A 27,398-nucleotide genomic window follows, 5' to 3' on the forward strand; every position below is an offset into this window, starting at 1 on the left:
AACTTCTCTCTTTTTAAAGCCTCCCTTCCCAAGACAGAGCTCCATCCTTACCTCTTTTGTCTCTTTTTATCTTTTATGTTTTTTCCTACCTCCTTTCGAAGACAGTGGGCTGCTTTTCTGGGTGCCTGATGTCCTCTGCCAGCATTCAGAAGTTGTTTTGTGGACTTTACTCTGCGTTCAAATGTTCTTTTGATGAATTTGTAGGGAAGAGAGTGGTCTCACCATCCTATTCCTCTGCCATCTTGTTCCTTCTCCCCAGGAGATAGTAATTTAAATAAGCAAAGCTAAACTGAAATTATACGTTGCTATGTGTGATGTTGTTGTTCTTGTTAGGTCACTAAGTCCTGTCGGATGATTTGTGATCCCATGGATTGCAATATGACAGGCTCCTCTACCCTCCACTATCTCCTGGAGTTTGCTCAAATTCACGTCCATTGAGTCAGTGATGCTATCTAACCATCTCATCCTCTGCTGCTCCCTTCTCCTTTTGCCTTCAGTCTTTCTGAGCACCATGGTCTTTTCCAGCGGGTTGACTCTTCACTATGTGGCCAAAGTATTGGAGCTTCAGTTTCAGCATCAGTCCTTCCAATGAATATTGAAGGTTCATTTCCTTTAGGATTGACTGATTTGACCTCTTTGCAACCCGAGGGACTCTCAAGAGTCTTCTCCAGCACCACAGTTTGAAAACATCAATTCTTCAGCTCTCAGCCTTCTTTATGGTCCAACTCTCACATTCATACATGATTACTGGAAAAACCATAGCTTTGATTATATGCATCTTTGTTGGCAATGTGATGACTCTACTTTTTAATACACTGTCTAGGTTGGTCATAATTTTTCTTCAAAGGAGCAAGCATCTTTTAATTTCATGGCTGCAGTCACCATCCATAGTGATTTTGGAGCCCGAGAAAATAAAGTCAGCCACTGCTTCCACTTTCCCCCTTCTATTTGCATGAAGTTGTGGGACTGGATACCATGATCTTAGTTTTTTGAATGTGGAGGGTTTTTTTTTTCAGCTTTAAACCAACTTTGTGATTTTTTATTAATGGGCAACAACCGTATACTCCTAGCTATCAATAACTGTGTACATTAGAAACATGGCATCATAAAAGAGTTGACAGCAGAATAAGATAGCTGCCGGAGGGAAATACCAATCTCCATTATTTTGCTCCTTTTTCATTACATGTAAACAGAAGCATGAATGCACTTTGAAATCTTTTAATGGCAATAAAGTTACAATCACCCTTCTATGTGACTGGCATTGTAACTCCAAATACTTGATCTACCATGTGTACATAAGCAGATTCTCATTGCACAATTATTAAAATGTGTTTTTCCTGTTAGGAACCAGCAACTTTTTTTGTGTTTGTCTGTCTTTTGAAGAACTATTTCTTCTCTGGTAACTGGCTTGTTTTTATCATTGATCAAAAACTAAAGGGTGAGGGATGAAAGTGTGATGGATTAAAAAATTTATCTTTTTTAAGAAAAGATAAAATTCATTTTCACAAATTTACAAGTGTTGTTGCTGGTGCAGGACTTACTCTACTATGCAATTAGACCAGGAATCAAATGCAAGTTACCCTTCTTACTCAGAAATCACCATTATTTCAGAAATGGGTTTCTCATATATTTTCTTGAATCAAGAGACAGTCTGTTTCACCAGATGATTTTGATTTGGAAGCTAGAAGTCAGTGGAAGCTATGCTGTGCACAAACCCCAAGGCATCTCCTTTCACTCTAGCCCATTTTTGCCATAGGGAGAAAGAGTTTCTCCTTTAAGAGCCACTAAAGAGAAGAGGGGAGGTGATGAGAGCTGAACCTACAAGCGGCCCAGGCATGGCTGCAGCAGGTCTACACAGCAGTGGTGCAGGAGACGGGCTGCGCTCTCTTGGGTGGGCCTCGGTCCTGCTGATGGCCTTGACCATTGGACTGATCACTGGGACTGTCGGGCTGATTACCATGACCGTCTGCTTGTCAGTGTGCAGTTCTTATTTTTAAGCCCCGGATACAGCTACTAATTTCCAAGTCCGCAGGATATTCAGCATTTTTGATGAGCTTTGACAGCCCCCAGTCTTGTACACGAACCGCTGGAGGTGCAACAGGAGCGCAGGAGGGAGCTTTTCCAGAGTCATTTTCCGGCTGATCACCTCTTGTTCGGTTTTGGTGATGTCACCCTGGACAGACTCTCTGGCCACCAGGCTCCCCAGCGCATACTGGATGGTGCATATCTTGGACTGGATGTCCAGCTGCAGGTTGAAGAACGGCTGCCTGGTGGCAGACTCTTTTGAACTCTTCTGGTAAACCTCAGACCTGATGTGTCCACCAAAAATGTCAGCAATGGGGGTCTGAAGAAAGGCTGCCTGGTGAGTGACTGAGGTCTTGTTTTGGGGGCCTGCTTACTCCCACTCATCCTTACTTCCTTCTTTTGGTTCTTCCTGCTCCTCTTTGTTCACTGAGTGGCTTTTGGGTCCACTGGAAACAGTAAGATTTTCATTATTTGGTGACAGAAGTTTCTTTTGGTTCAACATTTCCTGATGGAGTCCGTTTAGAATGAAGCCTAAGTACTCCTCAGCATCTTCTTGCCCATCCTTTTCAGACAGGCTCTACTTGATCACTGTCAGGAGTCTACAAATATATGTGGGTTCAAAGGCAGTTCTGGGGTGGATATCCCTCAGGATTTTACCTCCAAGAGCTTGTCTGGGTTTTGGAGGTACTGGCATATTAGTAAACTCATTCATTAGCTAAACAAAGTTGTCCGTCATGGGTGTGGATGTACAAAGGCTTTGCACTTTTGAATACAGAGGAATGAACTTCATCAGGTGTTATATCGGTGGGCAAGCCACCAACGCCTGCAGTATGGCTTTGATGTAGAACCAATTTCCTTTGTAGATCAGCCCACAGGGTTGCAACCACACTGGTTTATGAATCAGGGTGGTGTTCTCCAGGAACTATGCAATCTTTATGGCTTTGGGATCCTCTGAAACTGGAACCAGCCCTTCCTTGACTTCTGCCTGCCTTTCAGGTACAAGGGGAGACGTGGTGGAAGGGGAATTCTTAGTTTCCACAGAAACCACAGGTGAGGAGGAAGAAGAGTGCTTAGAATCATGAAAGAGACTGGCCCATGACTTGGTGGGCTGACTAGTGGGCCCTGTGCCCACTGCGGAGGCAGGGGCATGCACAGGAGCTGGGGCACTCACGGCCTTGGCGGGGCCGAGTCCGAGCACTCCACAGTGTGCAGCTCCACCCGGCTGGCAGCTGTGCCCTCACCCAAGCATTCAAGTGTTTGTCCCTTAGGGACGCCAAGGCTCTCAGTAGTCTCAGTCCCCACGGATGGCTGAGCCACAGCTGTCCTCAACAGGGTGTCCCTGACAGGAGTCAGCCTCAAGGCAGCCCTCAAGCTACCCTGCAGTCCTTGCCCCACTGTAGAGGGCTCGGGGAAAGCCTCAGTGAGGCATGGCAACGCTGACAGTCTGTGGTGTCCTGAGGGCTGCCCCAAGTCAGGGGATGAGGGGGTTGTGGGCACATTCCCCATCAAGTCTGCGTCCTTGGTGCCTACAATGTTGGGGACTGCTGGGCTGGGTGACCACCGACCAGGGCTTCCTCTGAAGGCCTGCCCTCAGCACTTTCAAGTGATTGTAATATCCAGGAGGATGTTTTTCTTCTTTTTGCACTCCCTTTATACTGCACAGTTGCACTCATCTCACATGCTAGCAAAGTAATGCTCAAAATTCTCCAAGCCAGGCTTCAATAGTACATTAACTGTGAAATTCCAGATGTTCAAGCTGGTTTTAGAAAAGGCAGAGGAACCAGAGATCAAATTTCCAACATCTGCTGGATCATCAAAAAAGTGAGAGAGCTCCAGAAAAACATCTATTTCTGCTTTATTGACTATGCCAAAGCCTTTGACTGTGTGAATCACAACAAACTGTGGAAAATTCTGAAAGAGATGGGAATACCAGACCACCTGACCTGCCTCTTGAGAAAACTGTATGCAGATCAGGAAGCAACAGTTAGAACTGGACATGGAACAACAAACTGGTTCCAAATAGGAAAAGGAGTACATCAAGGCTGTATATTGTCACCCTGATTATTTAACTTATATGCAGAGTATATCATGAGAAAAGCCGGACTGGGGGAAACACAAGGTGGAATCAAGATTGTCAGGAGAAATATCAATAACTTCAGATATGCAGATGACACTACCCTGATGGCAGAAAGTAAAGAGAAACTAAAGAGCCTCTTGATGAAAGTGAAAGAGGAGAGTGAAAAGGTTGGCTTGAAGCTCAACATTCAGAAAACTAAGATTCTATACTCTGGTCCCATTAATTCATGGCAAATAGATGGGGAAACAGTGAAAACAGTGTCAGACTTTATTTTTGGGGGCTCCAAAATCACTGCAGATGCTGATTGCAGCCATGAAATTAAAAGATGCTTACTCCTTGGGAAAAAAGTTATGACCAACCTAGACAGCATATTAAAAAGCAGACACATTACTTTGTCAACAAAGGTCTGTCTAGTCAAGGCTATGGTTTTTCCTGTGGTCATGTATGGATGTGAGAGTTGGACTATAAAGAAAGCTGAGCACCAAATAATTGATGGTTTTGAACTGTGATGTTGGAGAAGACTCTTGAGAGTCCCTTGGACTGCAAGGAGATGCAACCAGTCCATCCTAAAGGAGATCAGTCCTGGGTGTTCACTGGAAGGACTGTTGTTGAAACTGAAGCTCTAATACTTTGGCCACCTGATGCAAAGAGGTGACTCATTGGGAAAGACCCTGATGCTGGGAAAGATTGAGGGCAGGAGGAAAAGGGGCTGACAGAGGATGAGATGGTTGGATGACATCACCGACTGAATGGACATGAGTTTGAGTAAGCTCTGGGAGTTGGTGATGGACAGGGAGGCCTGGCGTATTGTGGCCGCAAAGAGTCAGACACGACTGAGCGACTGAACTGAACTGAACGGTCCGAGACCACCTGAAACGCCTTTGCTCTCTATAACTTCCGCCTTGGCGTGAGATCTGCTATCCAGGGCAAGGGCAGGGCCTAAGTACTGGCAGTTGGCCGCACTGTAGTTCACTTCTTTATCTATGTCATCAGGAAGTTTTTTGGAAGTTGTGCAGCAAAGGACTAATTCAAGGGCCTGAGGATTCAACGTGCTTGAAATACTGTAGTTGGGAGTTCTCAGCAAAGTGTCACTGGGTTTGATTACTTCATTAACAACGTATTCAATTCTCTGATAGTTGTGTCCATCATGGAGGTCACCAGCAGCCTGTGCGCCACACAGACTTGTCCCACCATGTGGAGGAAGCTCCACTGAAGCATGAGGAATCACAGAGAACTGACTGAATTCATCAGGGCTAAAATCTCCAAAAATATACTGTAGGTTGCAGAGGGTCCTGGTAGACCCTTTCAGTAACCCTCAGTGATTATCCAACTCCTCATGCTGCTTCCCCCCAAATGTTGAGCTTCAAGCCAGCTTTCTCACGGTCCTCTTTCACTTTCATCAAGAGGCTCTTTAGTTCCTCTTCACTTTCTGCCATAAGGGTGGTGTCATCTGCATATCTGAGGTTACTGATATTTCTCCTGGCAATCTTGATTCCAGCTTGTGAGTCATCTGACCTGATGTTTCTTATGATGTACTCTGCATAGAAGTAAAACAAGCAGGGTGACAATATACAGCTTTTTCATACTCCTTTCCTAATCTTTAAGCAGTTTTTTGTTCCATATCTGGTTCTAACTGTTTCTTCTTGACCACAGACAGGCTTCTCAGGAGACAGATAAGGTGGTCTAGTATTCTCATCTCTTAAAGTATTTCCCAAAGTTTGTTGTGATCTACACAGGCAAAAAGTTGACTCACTGGAAAAGACTCTGATGCTGGGAGGGATTGGGGGAGGGAGGAGAAGGGGACGACAGAGAATGAGATGGCTGGATGGCATCACCGACTCGATGGACATGAGTTTGGGTGAACTCCAGAAGTTGGTGATGGACAGGGAGGCCTGGTGTGCTATGATTCATGGGGTCGCAGAGAGTCGGACACGACTGAGCGACTGAACTGAACTGAACACAGGTAAAGGTTTTAGTGTAGTCAATGAAGCAAAAGTAGATGTTTTACTGGAATTCCTTTGCTTTCTCTATGACCCAAAAATTGTTGGTAATTTGGTCTCTGGTTTCTCTGCCTTTTCTAAACTCAGCTTGTGCATCTGGAAGTTCTTGGTTCATGTGCTGCTGAAGAATTTTGAGCATTACCTCACTAGCAGGTGAAATGAGTGCAATTGTACGGTAGTCTGCACTCTCTTTGTGCCAGGGACTCAGCTTTGGATGTTCGTATGAGGAAACTTGTTCTCAAAGCATTTTTCCAGATGAGCAGTGTCAGCATCACTTAAAAACTTGTCAGAAGCTCATACTCTCTAGCCCCAACACAGACCTACTGAATCAGTTCTGAGGATGGGGGCAAGCAATGTGTGTTTTCCTCAACTCTCCAGCGGTCCTGATGCATGCTCATGTTGAGAACCACTGTGATAGGAGAAACAGGAGACATAAAAGAAAGAGACACAAGCACCTGAGTATCTACACGGAATAAAGCTGGACGTATGAATTTGGAGGTCAGGAGAGAGTTTCAGTGGGAGATGATCAATTTAGAGTGTAATTTGAAGCCACGGGAACAGGTGAGATAGCCTAGGGAGAAAGTCAAAGAAGGAGATGAAGCCTGATCACTGAGTCATGGGAAGCTCTAATATTTAGAGAAAGGGAAGCAGAAGAGGAGCTGGAAAAGGAGTCTGAGGAGTGGGGACAGGAAAGCTCGAGGGCAAACTAACAGTGAGGTCATGGAAGTTAAGAGGCAAAAGCATTTCAGAGGGGAAGCTGGGGCCTCTTCTGCACAATGCAGAATCTCTCTCCTCTTCACTGAGTACCAGCAATATCTTGTTGGAGAACTGACCCTGGCTCAAGGGTGGGGTCTGACTGAGTTAAAGTAACCCCTGCACCAATATTTGGTACAGGAATGAATCTGAGCCCTAATTTTGGCCAGTAAGATTGGAGAAATGTACTAGTGACTTCTGTGAAAATCCTTCCTATTTTAGATAGAGAACAACAGGAAGCTAGTATCTATCTCTCGTTGGGTGTAAATAATATAGCCCTAGTTGTTACTGACGGAGAAGGCAATGGCAAGCCACTCCAGTACTCTTGCCTAGAAAATCCCATGGATGGAGGAGCCTGGTAGGCTGCAGTCTGTGGGGTCGCTAAGGGTCAGACGCGACTGACTGACCTCACTTTCACTTTTCACTTTCACACATTGGAGAAGGAAATGGCAACCCACTCCAGTGTTCTTGCCTGGAGAATCCCAGAGACGGGGGAGCCTGTTGGGCTTCCGTCTATGGGGTCACACAGAGTCGGACACGACTGAAGTGACTTAGCAGCAGCAGCAGTTGTTACTGAAGCCCATACCATGACAACAAAGGGCCAGGATGGCATCATTTTAAGACCATAAATGTCCTTATTTATAAAATGAAGAGAATGGAGCTGGCATTTTGGACACTCATGCAAAGAAATTAAAGGAATTAAAGCTCTTGACTACATGACTGAGCTGCCAAATCACCCAAAGCAAACTTTCTGTTTGTAAGCTAATACATTTCCTTGTTTCATCAGTTTAATTTAGGATTTCTGTTTCTTGTAGCTGGAAGCAGCTTATCTGATACAGTGATATATGAAGGCTATTTCTATTTTTAATTGTCAGAAATTCCCTGATTTATTACAAATTCTCAAGAAAGATTATTTGTATGACGTATTGTTCAACAAATGTTGTAAAGTACTTTTCTAATGAAAGGAAATCTGCAACCTAATCTTATAAAACAACAGCAAAAAAATCAGCTTAGGAATAATGGATTAAATATTTTATTTATCTTAGAATGATATATATTTCCTATTAATGTATTCTTCTACAATTCAAGTATATATTTATATTAAAACTTCAATGGAACTAATTTTTTGAACTCTCATTTGGCAGAAAAAATGCAAATATTGAAAGTTTATGTTCTATCCTTCCTTTAACTTTGAGTAATTGAATGGACTGAAAATTAGGTCTAGGAAAAGAAGATCTTGAATTTTCAGTATGCAAAACACTATAAACATGAATATGCATATAAAGTCAATGGTCTGACTGGTTGAAATATTGATATCTTAATTGCATTGTGAAAACTGATCCATTAAGATACAATGAGTTAATACTTCAAATTAATTTTATTTACTACTGGAACACTAGACAAGGTTGTACAAAGAATGTACGAAAGCTAATCTAGAAATCAGGAGCTTTTTGTATTAGTTCTATCCCTCTCACCAGGTGTGTAGTCTCAGATACATAATTAACCTCTTCTTACCTTATCTAGGGCGGAGAGTGAGGAGAGTTTGATCTTGGTAACATGTAAAGTTCTTCCAGTTCTATAATTCTATAATTTAAATTGTTATCTTAAATCTCTAAAGTGAAATAACTGAAGGTTTATTTTTTAAAATTAATTAATTAATTTTAGTTGGAGAATAATTACTTTACAATATTGTGATGATTTCTGCCATACATCGACATGAATCAGCCACAGGTGCACATGTGTCCCCCCATCTTGAACCCCCACCCACTCACCTCCCTCCCCACCCCATCCCTCTGGTGTCCCAGAGCACCAACTTTGAATGCCCTGCTTCATGCATTGAACTTGCACTGGACATCTGTTTTACACATGGTAATATGCATGTTTCAAAGCTATTCTCTCAAGTCATCCCATCCTTACCTTCTCCCACTTAATCCAAAAGTCTGTTCTTTACATCTGTATCTTTTTTGCCTCCTTGCATATAGGATCGTCCTTACTGTCTTTCTAAATTCCATATGCATGCGTTAATATACTGCATTGGTGTTTCTCTTTCTGACTTATTTCACTCTGTATAATAGGCTCCAGTTTTACCCACCTCATTAGAACTGACTCAAACACATTTCTTTTTATAGACGAGTAATATTCCATTGTGCATATGCACTACAAATTCCTTATCCATTTTTCTGTTGATGGACATCTAGGTTGCTTCCATGTCCTAGCTATTGTAAACAGTGATGCAATGAATATTGAGGTACATGTGTCTCTTTTAATTCTGGTTTCCTTGGTGTGTGTGCCCAGCAGTGGGATTGCTGGATTGTATGACAGTTGTATTTAAGTTTTTTAAGGAATGTTCACACTATTCTCCATAGTGGCTGTACTAGTATGCATTCCCACTAACAAAAAAGTTCCCCTTTCTCCACACCCTCTCCAGCATTTACTGTTTGCAGACTTTTTGATGGCGGCCATTCTGACCAGCATGAGATGATATCTCATTGTGGTTCTGATCTGTATTTCTCTAATAATGAGTGATGTTGAGCATCTTTATATGTGTTTATTATAAAGGCTCATTTCTATAAACATGTTCTGTGTAATCTACTCTACTTATAATTCCAAACTGGTAACTGTTTTTGATTTGTAACAGTCTCTTTCAAATATTTCTATTTCAAATTATTTACTAGAATCAGGTAGAAAGCTTCCATATGGATGAGTTTTAATTAAAATTCCCATGTGCCATGCACCAGAAAAGCATATTTTAAAGAAAAATGCAAACAGACTATCACAATGAAAAAAAGTCCCTGTTTCTGGTGGCTAGAAACAGGACTAAAATGAAGCATGATTCTGAAACCAGCAATGTTTTTCATAAATCATGAGATTATCATTAACAACATTCTTATTAAAAATACCACTGTGATGTTCTTGTTTGTAGTGTGGTAAGGGCTGCATCAGCAGGGTTAGTTTTGTGGCATGAAGTACTTAGTGTTCCATTTGTCCTGCAGGGTCTTCTGTGACAAACATGCTTCATCCAGCCAACAGCCAAAGTCAGCCATATGCAAATGGGGACAACAATGATTATCTTCTACATATGTTTCTGAATATTAATAGATAAATGTTATATTTATTTCCTTTAATCTACTGTTAGTTACTCTTAGCTCTCTTTTCATCTCCTACACAACAAAAGACACATATACTGTAAATAACAATTAATTGGGGGCATTTTCTTAGTAAATTCTTTGTCTTCTCTAATGTTAAAAGGCAATAGAAGCACTTAACCTTTGGCTTAATAAATATGATTCAATTGAGTTAAACTGCTGTTCTCCCAGAACTTAAAAAGTATAATACCAATATAAATATGTGGTAATTATCACCAAAACTGTTCATTTTTAACTATTAAATTTAAACAAAGAGCAATTGTTGCTTGTTCATGCAAAACAAACAGTGCCTGCTTAAGATCTTTTTGATTAATCTGCCTCTCTGTGTGCAGATCCAGGAGAAAGCATCACTTTGGCCTCAGCACATACATCTATGAAATAGAAAAAACTTTGCTCTCCCAGTCAGTTGTTAAGGTTTTCCCAAAGCAGGAGTTTAGTGGTAAACAATGGAGTATGGGGGAGTCCAAATCCTGGCGAACAGGCCAACATACCCAAGGCCTGGCAAATGCAGCTTAGTTCTAGGACCAGCATCAGGAAAAAAGGAGGTGCTTTGCTATTGGTTTTCCTTAGTGACTCAGTTCGTAAAGAATCTGCCTGCAGTGCAGGAGACCCGGGTTTGATCCCTGGGTCAGGAAGTTCCTCTGGAAAAGGAAATGGAAACCCACTCTAGTACTCTTGCCTGGAGAATTCCATGGACAGAGGAGGCTGGCAGGCTACAGTCCATGGGATCACAAAGAGTCAGACACGACTGTAAGACTAACTTTTACTTTTTGCTATTGGGGGAAGGTGGCTGAATAGGTGAGAAGAGGAACTTATAAGATACCAGGCCAGATCATTCTAGAAACTGCATCCAAAGCAAGTATAATGAGAAAAAGGAAACCTCATAACCCAGAACTCCCAGCAGAGGCATTGCTGTAAGTACCAGGGCAGACTGGAGTGTGCTCAGCACATCGGGTCCCCTGGGAGGACAGTAGGGGGTGAAAAAGGCAGAAGGGCCCAGACAGTGATAGCTGCATGGAGACACTCATGTTTCCAGACCCTCCCAGAGTGAAGTAAAAATCCACAGACCATCACAGTCTGTTTCATTTGGTTGGATTTCTTATAGAAACTGGTATAGAGGGAGAGATGGATGTTAAACCTTCTGAGAGGAGTAGAGGCTGTGGGGAACCAAAGGGAGGGTCCAGATAGGCACTGGCCTGTGGGCAGGAATTCCCACTGTCTGTCAGGGAGGAAGCCCTGGCTGACCCCTCGGTTACATGAGAGAGATGAAACAGGAACTGTCTGCTATAACTTATGCTACTAATGTCACCTCTCAAGAGAGGGCAGGGCTGCCTGGAACCAGGTAACGGACAGATCCCAGTGCTGGTGGAAGACCCTGCATGGGGACCCAGGGCTCTGACCAGGGTGAGTCAAGCTGAGCACGTGAGTGGGTATCCATGTGTGGGAGGTGTTGGCCAGGACAGAGGAATCTTAGAAACCCAAGCAGAATAAGCCAGCTGGGCAGCTTTACCTGCAGTTCCTTAGAGGGCTCTCCTGGAGGATTCATGGGCTCAATCACCAACTCTTGAATATTTCACATTCTATTGATTCTTTGGATGAAAAAACTGATATTCAGGTCCAATATCATCTTATTTAATTTTGAAGAACTGCAGAGTAGACTGCGCACATGAGGAGTCATCAAGACTGTCTTGAAAGAGCCTAAGACAGGAACAGGAATTGACATTACATCAATACAGAAATGGACAGAGCGTGATGTCTGCTTGGAGGGCATCGCAGTGAGCGGGGGGCTACTCTTTGTTGCGGCGTTTGGGCTTCTCATTGTGGTGACTTCTCTTGTTGTGGAGCATGGGCTCTAGTCACATGGGTTTCAGTAGCTGTGGCTCCCAGGACCTAAAGCACAGGCTCAATAGCTGTGGCTCACAGGCTTAGTTCCTCTGCAACCTGTGGCATTCTCCCAGACCAAGGATCGAACCCTTGTCCCTTGCATTGGCAGGCGAACTCCTATCCAATGCACTACCAGGCAAGTCTAAGAACAGATACTTTTTGAGAGCAGTTTAGAACAAAGTCATACATAACAACTCCCAACCCTGATCTGTAGAGAGCTTGTGTCATGATTTCGAGGAAGGGACACTGTATTGGTTATTTACTGCAGCATAACAAAGTATGACAAAATTATTGACTTAAAACAATATTTATTATTTCACAGTTTGTATGGATCAGAAGCTTGGACATGGCTAACTTAATTGAGGCCTCTGTTTCAAGGTCTGCAATCAAGATACCAGTTGTGTTGCAGAACTCTCAAGGCTCAGCTGGTGAACATCCAGTTCCATATTCACTCACTTGATATTGACAAGATTCAGTTTCCTGTGGATTGTTGGCTGGAGGAAGCCCTCAGATTCTTGCAATGTGGGCCTCTTCCTAGGGCAACTAACAACATGGTGTCTGGCATCTATCAGAATAAGGAAGAAAGAGCAAGAAGGGACAAGCAAATCAGAAATTGGAGTCTTTTATGACCTAGCCTTGGAAGTCACATTCCATCATTTGCTAGCACAGGTCACAGGTCCAGCCCACTCTCAAGAGTCCAGTCCACCCTCACACACGCATAGGTGGAGAGGTGGGCATCAGTTTATAACTGTTTAGGACAAGCAGTAAAACACAGAACAATGAGCTCCATTAAAAATCTTTCAATCTGGGGAAACATCAAAGGTGGATTCTGAAGTTGTAGGCAAGGGCTAACGTGAAAGCCTGGGTAAAAGGAGATTCCTTCTGTTTAGGCATCAACAGTGAGGGAATGTGAGCAAATTCCAGAAGGTGGCAAAGTAGAAACACTGGCGGGATTTCTCAAGAAACATGTGAGACATCTGCTGGGCAAAGAATTATAAGATTAAAATCCACTTTGCTGTTATGGTTCATTAATCAGAATTATTTTGCATCTTGAAAATCTAGGGGGTTAGAAGTCACAGCTGGATGCAGGCTCTCTCCATAAGGATCTTATATATGGTTTCTGATAGTTCCCAACTCTCATCTTCCTGTTTAATAATCCCCCAATATTTCTGTCTGTAACATACACCCAAGCCACAAAAGGACTGGTTGTCCTAATTTCTGTTACATGCCCACTACACAGTGCCATCACTTTGCTAACAAAGGTCTGTTATGGTTTTCCTGTAGTCATGCATGGATGTGAGAGTTGAACCATAAAGAAGGCTGAAGTGAAGTGAAGTGAAAGTAGCTCAGTTATATCCGAGTTTTTGCGACCCCATGGACAATTATACAGTCCATGGAATTCTCCAGGCCAGAATACTGGAGTGAGTAGCCATTCCCTTCTCCAGGGGGTCTTCCCAACCCAGGGATTGAACCCAGGTCTCCCGCATTGCAGGCGGATTCTTTACCAGCTGAGCCACAAGGGAAGCCCAAGAATACTGGAGTGGGTAGGCTATCCTTTCTCCAGTAGATCTTCCCAACTCAGTAATCAACCAGGGTCTCCTGCATTGAAGGTGGATTCTTTAAGACCAAGGCTGAGCATTGAAGAACTGATGCTTTTGAATTGTGGTGTTGGAGAAGAGCGTTGAGAGTCCCTTGGACTTCAAGGAGATCAAAACAGTCCATCCTAAAGGAAATCAATCCTGAATGTCCATTGGAAGGACAGATGCTGAAGCTGAAGCTCCAATATTTCGGTCACCTGTTGTGAAGAACTGATTCGTTAGAAAAGACCCTGTTGCAGGGAAAGGTTGAAGGCAAGAAGAGACAGGGACAACAGAGGGTGAGATGGTTGGATGGCATCACTGACTCAATGGACATGAGTTTGAACAAGCTCCGGAAGATGGTGATGGACAGGGAAGCCTGGCATGCTGCAGTCCATGTGGTCACAAAGAGTCGGATATAACCGAGTGACTGAACAATAACAACAACAGCAGCGCCAATCATTGTGTCCAGGAGGGTGCAGTGTAATGACTGGCCTACCCTGAGACTCATCTTACTTGTAGAACTAAAGGCTGAGGGCACTGTTTGCAGTCACTCATGCAGTCCCCCAGATATTTCCACTTTCCTTCCAAGCACACAGTAGTGTTGCAATTCTCTCTTTCATTGGGATAACTCACAGCCATGTGACTTTGACCAACGAAAGGGATCAGAAGGGATGGATATCACTTTAAAAAAATAACATTCTTATTGAGATGTAATTCACAAACCATAAAATACACTCTCTTCAATTGTACAGTTCATTGGTTTTCAGTATATTCACAGAGTTGTTCACTTATCTCGTCCATCTGGTTCTGGAAAGTTTTCATCTCTCCAAAGTGAAACTTAATGTTCAGCATCAGTTGCTCTACCACCAGCCCCTGTCCATTGCTAATTTATTTTCTGTCTCTACAGACTTGCCTATTCTGGATGCTTCATATAATGTGTGGCCTTTCATGACTGGCTTCTTTCACTGAACATAATGATTCCAAGGTCATCCCAGTTGTAGTAGAAACAGTATTTCACTCCTTTCTATGGTTGAATAATATTTCAGTGTCTGGATTTACTGCATTTTATTTATCTATTCATTCACTCACGTACATATTGGTTGTCTCCACTTTCAGCTGTTATGAATAATGCTGCTATGAACATTTGTTTACAGGTTTTTGTTCTTTTCATTTCTTTTGCATAAATACTCAGGAGTGAAATTGCTGGGTAATGTGGTAACTCTATGTTTATCTTTTTGAGGAACTGCTAAGCTGTTTTCTAAAGCAGCTGAACTATTTTACATTCCCACCACCAGCGTATAAGTGTTTCAGTCTCTCCACCAACACTTATAATTTTCTGTTTTTTAAATTTAACTATCCTTGTGGGTATCTTGTTGTGATTTAGGTTTGCATTTCTTTAATGACTAAAGATGTTGAATATCTTTTCATGTGCTTATTGGTCATTTATACATTTTCTTTGGAGAAATGTCTTTTTAAATAATTTGCCCATTTTTAACTGGATTGTCTTTTTATTGTTGAGTGTTGCGTTCTTTGTATATTCTGGATACAGGTCCCTTGTCAGACATATTGTTTGCATATATGTTCTCACATTCCTTCGGTTGTCTTTTCACTTTCTTGAAGATCAAAGCTTTTCATTTTAATGAAGTCTAATTTTATTTATTTTGTTCTTTTATTTGTGTCATAAAGAAGGAAATAGTTTTGTTAGTATCATACATACCTGAGATCATGAAAATTTAATCTCATTTTAAGAGTTTTATAATTTTAGCTTTTTTGTTTAATTTTGCATGTTACTTTTACATTTTTATTTTATATTTTACATTTAGTTTACATTTAGGTCTATGGTCCATTTTGGACTAATTTTTCTATACAGTGTGAAGTAGTTATTCAACTTTATTCTTTTTCATGTGAGTATCTAATTATCTCAACATCATGTTAGAAAGACTATTTTTCAAATTGATGATAAGTGTAAAGATTTAATTCTGGGTTCTGAATTCAGTTTTATTGATGTTTCGCCTTCTGCTAGTACATGTGTGTACTCCCTTAGTAAGTTTTTCAAAGAATAATTTTAAAATAATTGTGTTTATTTGTTTGTTTTTGGTTGCACTGGGTCTCTGCTGTGTTGCACAGTCTTTCTCAAGTTACAGGGAGGGGGCTACTCTGTGTGGTGCTCTGGCTTCTCACTGCAGTGGCTCCTCTCCTTGGAGCACAGGCTCTAGGCGTTAGGGCTTCAGTAGTTGCAGCCTGCAAGCTTGGTTGTTCCACAGCATGGGGAATCTTCCTGGCCAGGGACTGAGCCCATGTTCCCTGCATTGGCAGGTTGATTCTACCCACTGTGCTACCAGGGAAGTCCATTCTTAGCAAGTTTGAAGTCCATGCACATTTGCCACACTTTATTTCTCTGCTTCTTCATTGCTCCAGATAAGGACTGAAATAGTAGCCTGAGTTCCAGAGGAAGGAGAATGTGGAGAAAAGCTTAGAACCAAAGCACTCCAGACACGGTGTAAGTGAGAATTCAACTTTTGCTTGCATTTACTAATATCCAGGATTATATGCCAGAGAAGGCAATGGCAAGCCACTCCAGTACTCTTGCCTGGAAAATCCCATGGATGGAGGAGCCTGGTAGGCTGCAGTCCGTGGGGTCGCTAAGGGTTGGACACGACTGAGCGACTTCACTTTCACTTTTCACTTTCACACATAGGAGAAGGAAATGGCAACCCACTCCACTGTTCTTGCCTGGAGAATCCTAGGGATGGGGGAGCCTGGTGGGCTTCCGTCTATGGGGTCACACAGAGTCAGATATGACTGAAGTGACTTAGCAGCAGCAGCAGCAGGATTATATGCAGGCCTGTTCTGAAAAATTCAACACTAAAATTGACACCACATAGAGGGAGGGTGGAGACCCCAGAAAAGTCTGAAGAAAGAAAATGAGGAAGCATGCTGGTCAAGCAAAACTTCAGTTATAGTTTTAAACCCCAAAGGCTATGAACTTGCAATAAGCATGTTTTATATTTTTTGATGTAACCTGGGAAAAATCTCAGTTACCTTACCAATATCAACACTAAAAACTGATTACTATGTCCTGGGTACTGGGGTAATAGGGACTCTGTGTGTAACATGGCATTTCTACCCTCAGGATCTTACATTCTAATTGGGAAGGGTGAATGTATACAAGGAATATAAAGAACCATACAAGCCACATAATAAGTGATGGTAGAGATTTAAGAAGAAAATCTAGGATGGTTAAGAAAGATTTCACTGTGTTATGATTTAAGTTGTTCCTGAAGGGAAAAGGATTTAGACTATCAAGAAGGAAGGTGTATAAAAAGTGAGCAGAGGGACATACAAAGTAGTGCCAACTTATTTGGGAGACAATTAATAAATATATCAGTTTAGCTGGAACAAGAAGATCTTTTGAGAAGTAATTGAAAGAAGAGTTTGGAGGGAAACTTGAAGAAGTCTGTGAATGATGAGTCTAAGTTTTATTCTGAGGTAGTGGAAAGCATAAAAACTTTTTTGGAGGAAAAATTACACTTTTGTGAAATTAATCTTATGGCACTGACATTAGAAACAGAAAAGGTAGGTCTACTTCATCACTTCTGAAATGACTGCAGACCAAGGCCACTCTTTAATGTATCAAGTAAATTCATCATTACAGTCTTGTAGAGATTTGGAAGTGTCAACTGCTTAACTGTTGTTGTCTAAGCTAGAAATATTTCAAGCTAGTGTAACAGAATACCATAGACTGAAATTTTGAAATTGGAGTCTCTCAGTTGTGTCCAACTCTTTGCGACCCCATGCATTGTGGCCTACCAAGCTCCTCTATACATGGGATTTTCCAGGCAAGACTACTGGAGTGGGCTGCCATTTCCTTCTTCAGGGGATCTTCCCAACCCAGGGATCGAACTTGGGTCTCCTGCATTGCAAACAGGCGCTTTACCATCTGAGACACCAAGGAAGCCCATAGACTGGGTAACAACAGAACTTATTTCTCACAGTTCTAGAGGCTGTGTAGTTCAGGATCAGGGTGCCAGGAGATTCAGTGCCTGATGAGAGCTCAGATCCTGGTTCATAGATGACGCCTTCTCACTGTGTTCCCATATGGCAGAAGCAGAGAGGAGGGGTCTGGAGCCTTTTTTATGAGGACACTAATCCCATTCATGAGGGTTTCATCCTCATGACCTAATCATTTCCCAGAGGCTCCAACTTCAGATACCATCACATTGGAATTAGGATCCAACATATGAATTTTGGGGTGACACAAACTTTCTGTCCATAGTGATTACTATCTAATAATGAAATTTTCTATACTGGATAGTATAGTCCAGTGCTTGAATGATAATATATATCAGAATGGTTTACAAAAGTACATGCAGAGTGTGGGGCTTTAAATTTTTGGATCCATCAGAACTTGCAACTGATTCCAGAGACAAATAGTAGACTTTAATAGTGAAGGAAATCAAAGACTCAACCATCTGACTGTGGCATTTCTGAGCCATTTTGAGTGAGAGGTGGCAAATATTTTCCCAACTGTCAAGTCTAAGAAACATGCAGATTCTGTGTAAGTGAATACAGCTGTGAACCTGTGTCTCTGTTAAAGATAAATAAAATAAGCTGATTTTAAATTTCTAAAGGGAACTTAAACCACCTGCTAAGTTGTAGAATTTAATTTGCAGGATGAATACTTGGCAATGTGACACTTCTTTCATAGCTTATTTTCTGTTTTAATGAAAATGTTCACAATGCTTTGGTTCCATCTGTTAGAGAGAGTGAAAACAACTAACCGCTATTCAAACAACAACAAAAATACAGCTTTCTAGAAAACTATATCTAGTGCCACCACAATGTAGTTATTTGTAAATTTTAAACTTCTGCCTCACTTCTAAAAAATGTTGTCATAATTCCATTGCATCTTGGACTCAACATATAAATAATTTATGCAAAAATTTAAAATTTAAATTATTCCCCCACACTCCAAATGCAAACAAATGCTTTCAAAGTTACTGTGACCATGAATCTTACTGCAGCAGACTACAGATTTTCATTATAACAATTTGTAAGCAAATATTTGGTTATTTTTATAAGCCACAAATCTGGCTGGGGGAGAAAATGATGTATAATAAATAAAAACTGTGCATACCACAAAGTATGTTTGTTGTTGCATTTCCAGATTGGAGATAACAATAAGCTATAATACAACAGCCTCCCTACTTTATTGATTAAATTTCCATAGCTTTTTGTCCTCAGAGTAGATCAAAGTTTTATAACATTTCAACAAGAGTTATTTCTTAGTCAAAACTCCAACATTTACCGTTGTTTTGTCATGTGGCAGGCACAACATACATGTTGGTTGAGTCAAAGACATGCAACAGTCATCAATGTTAGATCAAGGAAAGGCAATGAGGGAGAGACATAGGGGGGAGAGCAAAATGAAAGAAAAAGAAAAGAAGCAGAGGGGCCCGCAGTCTCTGTCCCATGGAATCACATCGGACTTTGGCTTCGGGTTTTTGTTTTTGTATTTTATTTTAACTTTGAAATGCTCCCTGTTGTTCCAGGTGGAGGACTAAGGCTGAGAATGACCCATTGGTGACAGGGTATGGGGGTGGGGGTCCATTAGATCTGTTATACTTGCAGAAATGTAGAATTATGAAAGTCTCACCTTGTGAGTCAGTCTTGCATTTGATTCAAGATGTCCCGGTTTTGTTTCAGTTCAGTATGTGTTGAGAATTAATCTCACTGAATACTAGTTTTGGATATTTGAGTTTAAGCCTAGGCACTATAAAAGTAAAGACTCTGAGACCCATGAAGTTGGTCTCAGTTAATTATCCACTGAAGACCAGCTAATTATCCACTGAACAGGAAATAAATTTTATTAATGTAAACCAAGGGACTATTTACTTTAGGACATCCCAAATTCTATATAATTTTAAAGTTCAAATAAGAAGAAAATAAACAATAAATTTACTCTTTTACTGAGTCATTTCCTAATGATAGCAAAAGTTATGTCTCATTGCCAAGAGGTAAATACTTGGTAGTGATGTCTAGGTTTGGGGACTAGGTTCTTGAAAACATTTTACAATCTGTTTGATCTCAAACATCCTCCTCTGAAAAATGTGTATAATAATTATCCTATCTGGTTCATAGGATTTTGATAGGATGAAAATAAAAATAAGAGCATGGGTCAGATTTTGAGCATGGGTCAAAGTGTTTTGTCAATTGTACGCTGTTAAAGTAAGGTATCTTTGACAGTGTAGTTGCAGTGGTGTTAGTTGCAACACTCTGAACCCTTCCACAGGAATCAACTGCAGGGAAATCTCACTCATTGAAACCGTTGATCAGAAAAAGAAATTGATACAGAATTGACTAAAAGATACTATGGAAAAAAGATAAAAATGATTCTTGATATAAGAAGAGAATGCTTTCAAAAAATAATGCCATGGAATAGTTGATCCTTGGTAGTAAGCACTTCATAGTGAATATTTTTAATGGTCAAAGAAATAATTATTTCTGTGAAATAAACCACAAAGAAATTGATAGCTTACAGTGAATGATGTCGGATTCATGATCTCGGAAGAAGATTTAGCTTTGGGACGAGGGACCAGGATTGATCACTCAAGAGCTTTTGTGTAGCAGAGTTTTATTAAAGTGAAAAAGGGACAGAGAAAGCTTCTGACGTAGACATCAGAAGGGGACTGAGAGTGCCCCCTCACTAGTGTTAGCAAGGGAGTTATATATTTTTTCAATTGGTTATTACAATAATCAAAAGAATGTCTCAAGGCTGTAAGGGTCTTACCAGACCCACTCCCACAGTATACATTTTAAGATGACAGGATTAATCAGAAGGGTCTTAAGAAGGAGAAATATTTCGTCAAGCAGGATACATAGTTGTTATATAATCCTTAGTACAGAGTTTAAGATGAGTTGTTTTGTTGTGTAATCATCAGTTTTGGGCTTAAAGAAAAAAACATTGTATGTGATTAAGATGAAAGAATGTAGAAAAAAGTTTGTCCTTTCCTCCTTCTCGAGAGTCCCAGACCCCTTTCTCCTCCTCGGGGACCCCAAATTTCTTATCAACCTACCTAAAAACTGACTCTCTCAAAAAGAACTTAGTTGAGTCAGTGAGTACAAAGATCTTGAGCTCACCTCCATCCATGAGCATATCAAAATTACAAATATTTAAAGAGCAACTATTGATGAGAAAGATGGAAATCTATCAGAAAAGATCTTCAACCAAAGATATAAAGAAGGAATCATAATGGAACAGACAGGAAGGGTGGAAACACAGTATGTGTACTGTGCTGTAAAAATTTCTTCAGCTGTGTCTGAGCTTTTGTGATCCCATGGACTGTAGCCCACCAGGTTCCTCTGTCTGTGGGATTCTCCAGGCAAGAATACTGGAGTGGGTAGCCATTTCCTTCTCCAGGGGATCTTCCAGATGCAGGGATTGAAACTATGTCTCTTTTATCTCCTTCACTGGCAGGTGGGTTCTTTACCATGAGCATCACCTGGGAAGCTCATCACAGTACAGTCAGCATCTATAATCCTAAGGGGTCAACCCACAATGAGAGGATAATTACAATTGCAGAGGATCTCCCAAAGGAGCAGTGGGTCCAAGTCCCACATGAGATTCTCCAGTTCAGGGGTCCTGAACCAGCAAAATGATCCCCCAGAACATTTGGCTTTGATGGCCAGGAGAGCTTACTTTCAGGAGAGTCATAACATTGTTGGAAATAGAGACTTCACTCTTAATGGGTACACACAAATCCCTAAGTGCTCTGGGAACCAGAGGAGAAGCATTATTAGTCTGAAAGGCTCAAATACCTGCTAATCTTGGACAGTCTCCCATAGATGCAGGAAGCAAAGGGAGTTAACCTAGGGAACCATTGCTGGAGGCAGCCATTTTGAGAGCTTGTTCACCACAGAGACCCTGGTGCTGGCAAGGGCCATTTTGGAACCTCCCTCTAGCTTAGGAGCACTGGGGCCTGGCCCCTCCCACCAGCTTCTTGGCACAAGCACTGTAAATGCTTCAGGTCAGGCAAACTGCTGGATGGAGACAGTGCCAACTACACCAGGCAGGGTGCCCCAAGATGCTCTAAGCTTGCAACTATCCAAGGACACCACCCTGTCCACCACAGGGCCCAGGATCTGACTACACACACAACAGCATGAATGAATCTGGAGGATATTATGCTTAATGAGATAATTCATACAAAGAAAGACAAATACCCTATGTTATCACACATGTGGAATTTGAAAAATAAAACAAAAGGATTAATATCACAAAACAGAAACAGTTTCACAAATATAAGGAACAAAGTAATGGTTACCACTGGGAGAGGGAAGGGAGAGGATCAAGATTTGAGAAGAGGATTAAGAGGATAAAACTATTATGTGTAAAACATAAGCCACAAGAATATATTGTACAGGACAGGGAACACAGCTAATATTTTATAATAACTTTAAATGGAGTATAATCTGTAAAAATTGTGAATCACTATGCTGTCCACTTAAAACTTATATAATATCTTAAGTCAACTATAATAAAAGAGAAACCATGAAGGACCACTATATGTGAGTATTTTTAAGGTAAAAGAAAGAAATGCAGGATGATATGGCAGTGCTTTAAAAAAAGAAAATACAAAAAGTAATAAAAAATAATAAAAGTAATAAGAAATAAAAAATAACCAATGGATCACCAAAGCAATAAAAGAAGAAATCAATAAATATATAGAGACAAATGACAATGAAAACACAATGACCCAAAACCTATGGGACACAGGAAAAGCATTTCTAAGAGGGAATTTTATAGCAATACAATCTTACCTCAGGAAATAAGGAAAATCTCAAGTAGACAACCTAACCCTACACTTAAAGTAACTAGAGAAAGAAGAAAAAACAAAACCAAAATTAGTAGAATAAAAGAATGCATAAAAAACAGAAGAAATAAATACAGATAAAACACACACTAACACAAAACAATAGCAAAGATCATGGAAACTAAAAGTGGTTCTTTGAACATTTAGTTGCTTCCAGGTCCTCAGTTCAGCTAACTCACTCAGTCATGTCCGAATCTTTAGGACCCCATGAATTGCAGCATGCCTGGCCTCCCTGTCCATCACCAACTGCTGAAGTCCACCTAAACCCATGTCCATAGAGTCGGTGATGCCATCCAACCATCTCATCCTCTGTCATCCCCTTCCTCTCCCGCCTTCAATCTTTCTCAGCATCGGGATCTTTTCATATGAACCAGTTCTTCGCAACAGGTGGCCAAAGGATTGGAGTTTCAACTTCAAAATAAGTCCTTATAATGAACATTCAGGACTGATTTTTCTTTAGGATGAATTGGTTGGAACTGCTTGCAGTCCAAGGGACTCTCAAGATTCTTCTTCAACACCACAGTTTAAAAGCATCAATTCTTCAGCTATCAGCTTTCTTCATAGTCCAATGCTCACATCCATACATGACTACTGGAAAAACTATAGCCTTGACTAGACGTACGTTTGTGGGCAAAGTAATGTCTTTGTTTTTTAATATGTTGTCTAGGTTGGTCATAATTTTTCTTCCAAGGAGCAATTGTCTTTTAATTTCAGTACTGCAGTTACCATCTGCAGTGACTTTCAGTTCAGTTCAGTTCAGTTCAGTCGCTCAGTCGTGTCCGACTCTTTGCGACCCCATGAACCACAGCACGCCAGGCCTCCCTGTCCATCACCAACTCCCGGAGTTAACTCAAACTCATGTCCACAGAGTCGGTGATGCCATCCAGCCATCTCATTCTCTGTCATCCCCTTCTCCTCCCGCCCCCAACCTTTCCCAGCATCAGACTCTTTTCCAGTGAGTTAACTCGTCGCATGAGGTGGCCAAAGTATTGCAGTTTCAGCTTTAGCATCAGTCCTTCCAATGAACACCCAGGATTGATCTCCTTTAGAATGGACTGGTTGGATCTCCTTGCAGTCCAAAGGACTCTCAAGAATCTTCTCCAACACCACAGTTCAAAAGCATCGATTCTTCGGCGATCAGCTTTCTTCACAGTCCAACTCTCACATCCATACATGACCACAGGAAAAACCATAGCCTTGACTAGATGGACCTTGGTTGGCAAAGTAATGTCTCTGCTTTTTAATATGCTATCTAGGCTGTTCATAACTTTCCTTCCAAGGAGTAAGCGTCTTTTAATTTCATGGCTGCAATCAGCATCTGCAGTGATTTTGGAGCCCAAAAAAATAAAGTCTGACACTGTTTCCACTGTTTCCCCATCTGTTTCCCATGAAGTGATGGGACCAGATGCCATGATCTTCGTTTTCTGAATGTTGAGCTTCAAGCCAACCTTTTCACTCTCCTCTTTCACTTTCATCAAGAGGCCTTTGAATTCCTCTTCACTTTCTGCCATAAGGGTGGTGTCATCTGCATATCTGAGGTTATTGATATTTCTCCCGGCAATCTTGATTCCAGCTTGTGCTTCTTCCAGCCCAGTGTTCCTCATGATGTACTCTGCATAGAAGTTAAATAAGCAAGGTGACAATATACAACCTTGACGTACTCCTTTTCCTATTTGGAACCAGTCTGTTGTTCCATGTCCAGTTCTAACTGTTGCTTCCTGACCTGCATACAGGTTTCTCAAGAGGCAGGTCAGGTGGTCTGGTATTCCCATCTCTTTCAGAATGTTCCACGTTTTATTGTGATCCACACAGTCAAAGGCTTTGGCATAGTCAATGAAGCAGAAATAGATGTTTTTCTGGAACTCTCTTGCTTTCTTCATGATCCAGCGGATGTTGGCAATTTGATCTCTGGTTCCTCTGCCTTTTCTAAAACCAGCTTGAACATCTGGAAGTTCACGATTCACATATTGCTGAAGCCTGGCTTAGAGAATTTTGAGCATGACTTTACTAGTGTGTGAGATGAGGGCAATTGTGAGGTAGTTTGAGCATTCTTTGGCATTCCCTTTCTTTGGGATTGGAATGAAGACTGACCTTTTCCAGTCCTGTGGCCACCGCTGAGTTTTCCAAATTTGCTGGCATATTGAGTGCAGCACTTTCACAGCATCATCTTTCAGGATTTGAAATAGCTCAATTGGAATTCCATCACCTCCACTAGCTTTGTTCGTTGTGATGCTCTCCAAGGCCCACTTGACTTCACATTCCAAGATGTCTGGTTCCAGGTGAGTGATCACGCCATCGTGATTATCTTCATCGTGAAGATCTTTTTTGTACAGTTCTTCTGTGTATTCTTGCCACCTCATCTTAATATCTTCTGCTTCTGTTAGGTCCATACCATTTCTGTCCTTTATTGAGCCCATCTTTGCATGAAATGTTCCCTTGATATCTCTAATTTTCTTGAAGAGATCTCTTGTTTTTCCCATTCTGTTGTTTTCCTCTATTTCTTTGCATTGATCACTGAGGAAGGCTTTCTTATCTCTCCTTGCTATTCTTTGGAACTCTGCATTCAGATGCTTATACCTTTCCTTTTCTCCTTTGCTTTTCACTTCTCTTCTTTTCACAGCTATTTGGAAGTAATCCTCAGACAGCCATTTTGCTTTTTTGCATTTCTTTTCCATGGGGATGGTCTTGGTCCCTGTCTCCTGTACAGTGTCACGAACCTCCGTCCAGAATTCATCAGGCACTCTATCTATCAGATCTAGACCCTTAAATCTATTTCTTACTTTCACTGTATAATCATAAGGGATTTGATCTAGGTCATATCTGAAAGGTCTAGTGGTTTTCCCTACTTTCTTCAATTTAAGTGGAGCCCCACAAATAAAGTCTGTCACTGTTTCCACTGTTTCTCCATTTATTTGGCATGAAGTGATGGGGCCAGATGCCACGATTTTAGTTTTCTGAACGTTGAACTTTAAGCCAATTTTTTTACTCTCCTCTTTCACTTTCATCAAAAGGCTATTTAGTTCTTCTTCACTTTCTGCCATAAGGGTGTCTGCATATCTGAGGTTATTGATATTTCTCCTGACAATCTTGATTCCAACTTGTGCTTCATGCACCCAGTGTTTCTCATGATGTACTCTGCATATAAGTTAAATAAACAAGGTGACAATATACAGCCTTGATGTACTCCTTTCCTTGTTTGGAATCAGTCTGTTGTTCCATGTCCAGTTCTAACTATTGCTTTCTGACCTGCATACAGATTTCTCAAGAAGCAGATCAGGTGGTCTGGTATTCACATTTCTAGAAGAATTTTTCACAGTTTATGGTGATCCATACAGTCAAAGGCTTTGGCATAGTCAATAAAGCAGAAATAGATGTTTTTCTGGAACTCTCTTGCTTTTTTGATGATCCAATGGATGTTGAAATTAGATCTCTTGTTTTTCTGCCTTTTCTAAAACCAGCTTAAATGTTTGGGAGTTCATGGTTCATGTACTGTTGAAGCCTGGCTTAGAGAATTTTGAGGATTACTTTACCAGCGTGTGAGATGAGTACAACTGTATGGTAGTTTTAACGTTCTTTGGCATTGCCTTTCTTTGGGATTGGAATGAAAACTAACTTTTTCCAGTCCTGTGGCCACTGCTGAGTTTTCCAAATTTGCTGGCATATTGAGTGCAGCCCTTTGACAGCATCATCTTTTAGGATTTGAAATAGTTCAACTGGAATTCCATCACCTCCACTAGCTTTATTCATAGTGATGTTCCCTAGGGCCCACTTGACTTCACATTCCAGGATGTCTGGCTCTAGGTGAGTGATCACACCATCGCGATTATCTGGGTCATGAAGATCTTTCTTGTATAGTTCTTCTGTGTATTTTTGCCACCTCTTCTTAATATCTTCTTTTCTGTTAGGGCCATACCTTTCTTGTCCTTTATTGTGCCCATCGTTGCATGAAATGCTCCCTTGATATCTCTAATTTTCTTGAGGGGATCTCTAGTCTTTCCCATTCTATTATTCTCCTCTATTCCTTTGCATTAATCACTGAGGAAGGCTTTCTTATCTCTCCTTGCTATTCTTTGGAACTTTACATTCAAATGGGTATATCTTTCTTTTCCTCCTTTGCCTTTCACTTCTCTACTTTTCACAGCTATTGTAAGACAACCATTTTGCCTTTTTGCATTTCTTTTTCTTGGGAATGGTCTTGATCACAGCCTCCTGCACAATGTCACAAAACTCCGTCCATAGCTCTTCAGTCTATCAGATCTAATCCCATTAATCTATTTGTCACTTCCAATGTATAATCATAAGGGATTTGATTTAGGTCATACCTAAATGTCCTAGTGGTTTTCCCTACTTTGTTCAAGTTAAGTCTGAATTTGGCAATAAGGAGTTCATGATCAGTCAACTCCCAGTGTTGTTTTTGCTGACTGTATAGAGCTTCTCCACCTTTGGCTGCAAACAATATCATCAATCTGATTTCGGTGTCGACCATCTGGTGATGTCCATGAGTAGAGTCTTCTCTTGTGTTGTTGCAAGAGGGTGTTTGCTTTCACCAGTGCACTCTCTTGGCAGAACTCTACTAGCCTTTGCCCTGTACTCCAAGTCCAAATTTGCCTGTTACTCCAGGTATTTCTTGACTTCCTACTTTTGCATTACAATCCCCCATAATGAAAAGGATATATTTTGGGGGTGTTAGTTCTAGAAGGTTTTGTAGGTCTTCATAGAACCATTTAGTTTCAGCTTCTTCAGAATTACTGGTTGGGTCATAGGCTTGGATCACCCTGATATTGAATGGTTTGCCTGGAAAATGAACAGTGATCATTCCGTCATTTTTGAGATTGTATCCAAGAACTGCATTTTGGACCCTTTTGTTGACTATGATGGCTACTCCATTTCTTCTAAGGGATTTTTGCCCACAGTAGTAGATACAATGGCCATCTGACTTAAATTCACCCATTCCAGTCCATTTTAGTTCACTGATTCCTAAAATGTCAATGTTCACTATTGCCATCTCCTGTTTGACCATTTCCAATTTGCCTTGATTCATGGACCTAACATTCCAGGTT

The 27,398-nt window shown here is 41.1% G+C and overlaps 1 pseudogene; it reads right to left on the reverse strand.

The window, feature by feature from the left end:
• Positions 1-27,398, reverse strand: part of LOC129556189 (ubiquitin carboxyl-terminal hydrolase 10-like) — a 91,921-nt pseudogene that overhangs the window by 45,601 nt on the left and 18,922 nt on the right.

The sequence above is a fragment of the Moschus berezovskii genome, chromosome 13 (assembly GCF_049115385.1).
Source record: "Moschus berezovskii isolate FMDL1 chromosome 13, NW_MosBer_1.0, whole genome shotgun sequence".
NCBI classification, from domain to species: Eukaryota; Metazoa; Chordata; class Mammalia; order Artiodactyla; family Moschidae; genus Moschus; species Moschus berezovskii.